Consider the following 6,002-nt stretch of genomic DNA (forward strand, 5'->3'; position numbering starts at 1 on the left):
ATTTTTCAATGGCCTAAACCGAAAAGCGCTTTATTGTTCAATAATAATTTTACTTACCGATGAGCGTATATAAATTAAAGAGTAATCTTTCAAATTAGATTTCCCATCTAGAGGCGTGGGTGGTGAATTTTATACAACAATAGAAACCCGTAGGGCCACTGTATTGTATGGGTTACCTAAAAGTTGTTTTGAAATCCTTTTCTTCCCCCTTTTCATAGCGTTCATAACCACTCATAATGGCAATGGTACTTGCCAAAAGCGTTATTTATTCCTCAGAGGTCCTATTGAATTGGAGGTCTTATTGAAGTTATATGTCTGTATAAAAAGATAATATTCATGCTTAAAGGGATAGTTGAGTTCTGTTGCAGAGGGCACTACACAAAATAATTTTTTGTGAGATAATGAAAAACTGAGTGTCAAATTTTGAAAGAACATAATATTTAAATGACAAAATCATCTTTGTTTGATCAAAATCGGTTCAGAGACGGCTGAAATATAACGATTTCTATTGCTTATGTACCACCACAAATATTAGATATTTTGAAAAAAATTGAAAAAAACCGTTGAAAAAACGAAATAACGCCTTTTACGCCGTATTTCAGCCAATGCCGATGTTGGCTTTTTTGTTGGCATTTTCGTGTTGCTTATATTAATTAAAGGTCACCGTGTTTTTTTTAAAGTGGAGCAGAATTGGTATGATCGTATTGGCTAAATTTCACACATTTTGGGGTCTAAAATTACGTTCATAGCAATTTTAGGTTCTAAAAGGACACTATAAATGTCTTAAATAAGAATAAGAGCAATAACCATGCACTTTGAAGGCATTTGCGGTCTGAAAACAGAAATCAACTATCCCTTTAAAAGGTACACCTCCAACAATTTGTTATTAGTTTACGACTGGCAATATGTCTTTAGTAAACCATGATTTTCTCTTCTTCATCATTTTTTGCGTCATGTTAGGCCAACACGTGGACTTATTAACGCATATATTTGTAGATACATACGGTTACCCTTGAAAGATAAAGTTTGATGCTGCTTGCTGCTTTTCAGGATTCCTCAATCCTCTCTCTCTCTCTCTCACACACACACATGGTGCACCCGCAAGCCTACCGTATAAGATAACGTTCATGTCTTCTCCGAATTTTTATTGACCAATCTAACGAATCAGAGATTGATAAATGTAAAAAAGAATACTTGTACAGTTGTTATAACATATAAAAACTGCAATCACTTTATAGTTATAAGAGATTTATTTCATGAATATGATCTAACTGTAATCAATACAAATATGCTGTTGAAATACATGTGGGGGATGCATGTTCGTATACAAATATATCAACCAGATAATCATGGAATAAAATTGCATAGAGACAGAAACGGGCTAAGATTGCTTCTTTTATAATTTTATTCTATTAACAAAATGATGCGGGTTGTTTTGACAAACAAAATATAGACTTTATCAAATTAACGTCAGCATGCTAACATCATACGTAATTTGAAAGTAAGCCTATATTTCATTATCATTATCCTAACAGGAGATGTTAGGCATATGGATCGAGACTACCAGCTAGATTCAATAATGAAACTAATATTTCTGGATTTATTTAGCGTAAAATAATCTTTACAAATGTATAATACGATACACAGGATTCTGTCTGGCCCATGTACAATGTATGGACATTCTATGGTGGTCCCTGGGTAGCATTCCAGCCCGGCGCCATGTCACAGTCGCACACAATGCGCAACAAACCGCAATGACGTTCGCATGAAATATCTTTTCAAATTGAACAAATCTAGTTCATTTTTTAGGTTAAAAAGTGTGAAATCAAATTTTACGTTTGTTTGGCATTTTTTTCATTTGCAAAACAGTCAAGACGATATTCATATCCCTTTTTACACATTATTAAAGCTCACCTTTACATTGTTTCAGCTGAATGATAGAAGAAAAAACAAACTCTCACTTGGACACAATCCAAATAATAAACAAAGATTTGTTCATTTTGAAAAGATGAACTGTCTGAACACTTAGGTGGTGAGAAGCAATGTAAAGCAAATAACTTTCTCAAATATATCAGTAGTCTGCTGGGGATCGAACCTATGACCTTCTTGCATATCTAGCCCAGTCAGTAGACCGTGCCACCACTGCAATATAGGTCTTTCTTTGCGCACCACTCACCTATACAAAGCAATCTCTATCAAAATCATCAGGCAAATAATAGTTACATGTATAATACATGTACGTATTCTCAAACATTCAGTGTAAATTCCGTTTGGTTGTATCATACAAATATGTTCACCGTGAACGAATGATTGTTGTAAAGATAGAATCGACATGTTTACTAATGTTTTTACTGAAATACCTTCCTCAAGGATATCAGTAGTCTGCTGGGGATCGAACCCATGATCGAACCCAGGAGGCGCGGTAGCTCAGTCGGTAGAGCAGTGGTCTCATAATACGGTGACCCGGGTTCGAAACCAAGTCGATGCGCTAGTGCCCTTTGGTAAGGCATTAATCATTATTACCAGGTCCCTCGGAGAGGACCTAAAGCCGTCGGCAGTCTGGTCGCTTACTTACAAGCATTTATGCTTCCTTAGCAGTCAGGTAAAATAACCACCAACACCAATGTGATTACTAACTATCTAATGCACCTGATATACATCATTTTATCTCTATAGACGGAATCCGCTTTGGTTACATTATCTGTTGCTATGTTTGGAAATAGGCCATTTTCGTAATGTAACCAAATTTAATGCATAAGTCTTTGTGAAGTGCCTCAATACACATTATTTCATTCACCTGATAAGAATAATAGTATTTCAAGAGACAGAATCCGAACTGCATACATTAGTTGTTTCCAGGTTGGACAAACATTACGGCTTGACCTACCTAGCAATACTTAATACATGCAGTTGCAATCTGTCTATTGAAATACTATTATTATTATCAGGTGAATGAAATAATTTGTGTTGATGCACTTCACAAAAACTTATGCATTAAATTTGGTTACATTACTGTATTGTAGTCATCAAGATAAACTTATGTTCAAGAGACATGCATACAATTAGGAAAGAGGTGTATCGAAGAAGAAAAATGGGTTGCTATGGTTACACAACATCAATTCTATACTGCAATGATTCTAACTCCCTGGTCAAACGTTGTCTGACCTAACAGTATTGTTGTATACCGCGTGTTTCCATATAAGTGTCACTATGAATATGACGGACAAAGAAAGAGGACAAAATATACAGTTCCTCATACTACCCTCAACAGTTCCTCTGGTAGACAAAGGAACATCCCTTCACTGCTATTATGTAAAATGTGTAGAACAGGTGTCACATGCATATTTACCTGTTCTACACAGTTTTACATAATAGCAGTGAAGGGATGTTCCTTTGTCTACCACAGCAGTTGTTGAAGGTAGAATGAGGAACTGTATATTTTGTCCGCTTCCTTTGTCTGTCATGTTCATGGTGTTACTTGTTTGAAATTGTAAACAACTACTGATGCAATTACTGGATGTAAATATACCCATGAAAGGTATGTAAATCACATTCATTTATACATAGTCAATGCATTCCATTAAAACCAGATGGTGGGAGTATTTCTTCTGTAGTGGTAAAATGCCATGCATGAAATGAAAGGAGTCTGGATGATTCGGGAGTAGGGTGAACTAGGCATTACATGGGTTATTAGGTTTTAAAGTGCAAGTCGCTATACACCAGACTAGAACTCTAAGTAGCCCATTTTTGTTTAAAGAATTTACATCTCTAAAACAATCTTTTTTTGAATTACTTAAAATGTTTCATACATTCCTGTCAAATAAAGTTGAAAATCAATGTCTAAGGCACACGTACTGTACATAGTGCAAAACTCATTTAAGTCTGTACAAGCAATAAAAGCTCTCCTAGCTAACTCTGCCTTGATATGGGGCCAAGCATAAGTTGACCCTAGATCTATAGCCGTGTTGTGTCAGATCCGCCATAAAGAACCTGGACCTGGAGTTGAGGGTAGAATGAGGAACTGTATATTTTGTCCGTCATGTTCATAAGTGTGACAATAGATTGGTTCCTTTTGACATCATCTCTATCGGATGTCCAATAATTTGTTTAAATAGTTACTGTATGCCCCTTGTGTCTGAATGTCATGTCACCCTCTACCCACTTTTCTGCATCTCTTAGAGCAGGCCCTTTCAACTAGTTTATTAGAAGTGCCAAAACGAAAATAATTTGTAGTTGAAGTGCCAACCTGTATGTTTGACTGTCCTGCGAGAGAGCGTAGCTACTAAGCCAACGAAGGGAGGGGTCCATGGGTAAAGCCCCAAACGGGGGTGCAGGGGGCAGAGCCCCCTGAAGCTGGCGAATGTTAGGACTTTCTAAAGCCAAAGGTTTCAGATATGGCATTTTTAACACATTTTTTATTCCAAAATATATCAATCATTTTATATTTCATATTGATTTGAACAAATTTGTACAATTCCTGGGTACAATTACTCTGGAGGCATATTTATGATGTAGTTTTTTTTGTATGCAATAAACAGTGGAAATGTTAAAATTGGTAGCACATCGTAAGCTTATTGTTGTTTAGAGCTCAGGTTTAGAGTCGTATAAAATGGTAAAAAACGTTAAATTCCACTTCGACTGGGACTTCTTGGTTTCAAAGAGTTTTTAATCCTAAAATATGATATTGTTTGCAACAGTCGCGCGCCACTCCGACTGACTGAAAGCGCCGCCAGTTGAGAAGGCCTGTCTTAGAGCTTGTATTACTTTGCGATCGCAGATAGTTTCCTTAGTCATGTTTTTGTCGATGCCTCTATCTAATTTTAAGTTAACAAAATGTAAGTTTTTTTTTTTTTTTTTTAAATGAGATAAATTTGTTTATTTGAAATGTAAAACATATTTGGCTTGTGGTTACTTTAAAAATAATACTCCGTCAAATCATTTCAAAGCAATATTAGGATATTAGAAAAATATGACCTCAATACCAAACTGAAAAAAATGTACAAACGCATGTGTGTTTGTTGAGAGAGAGAGAGAGAGAGAGAGAGAAAGAGAGAGAGAGAGAGAGAGAGAGACGGAGAGAGGGAGAGAGAGAGAGAGACAGAGACAGAGGTACAGACAGAGAGAGGAACAGAGACAGAGAGAGAGAGAGAGAGAGGGAGAGGAAGACAGAGAGGAAGAGAGAGACAGAGACACTATTAAACAAGAACTTGGAATGGGTCTGGAGGTCGTGTGGTAGTTGACTAGTCCAGAAGTCCGAAGATAAATCTCTCCGCCCCGTCTCAATAAAGTTGCCCTTCGCTTTATCAATAGTTTACATAGATTATAAAGGCAGCATGCACAATCGATGGTGTAAGATAAAGTAGGTCGGGTCATCGAACTTTGAGTTAAAAGCGAGCATGCGCGCAAGGCCTAAGCGTTTTCGAAAATACAAACGTTTACCGTCATAATCGGCATCAAAGGATCGGAGGCCGGGGCCGGGGTCACCAAACTTTGCAAAAGTCAGGCGAGCATGCGCGAGCCTCAAGCGCGTTGAACCATGTAAGCGTCCTACGTCACAATTGGAATTTGCTGAAGTCGGATAAATTAGGCCGGGTTAGCGAACTTTGCAAAAGTCAGACGAGCATGCGCGAGTTTCAAGCGCGTTAAACAATTTAAGCGTCCTACGTCACAATTGGAATTGGCTGAAGTCGGATAAATTAGGCCGGGTCACCGAACACGCGCTTTATTGATTAGCGCATTCAACAATATGAGTGTCTTACGTCACAATGGTTGACTCAGCTATATTAGTGAGCGTAAAACGGTTCAGATAGCGTCACAAATACATGTGTGGGAGGGTAGGTGAGAGAGAGAGAGAGAGAGAGGGGAGGGGGGGGGGGGGGGGGGGGTTATCGGAGAATGAAGCGGCAGTGACGTTGGCGGGTATTTGTTTTTGTTTATTGGGATAGGGGGGGGGGGGTAGCCAGCCAATACTAATGATGTTTTGTGCAACCATAGTTTGTCTA

This window comes from Strongylocentrotus purpuratus, unplaced genomic scaffold (genome assembly GCF_000002235.5).
Source record: "Strongylocentrotus purpuratus isolate Spur 01 unplaced genomic scaffold, Spur_5.0 spur5_scaffold_1, whole genome shotgun sequence".
In the NCBI taxonomy this organism is placed as follows: domain Eukaryota; kingdom Metazoa; phylum Echinodermata; class Echinoidea; order Camarodonta; family Strongylocentrotidae; genus Strongylocentrotus; species Strongylocentrotus purpuratus.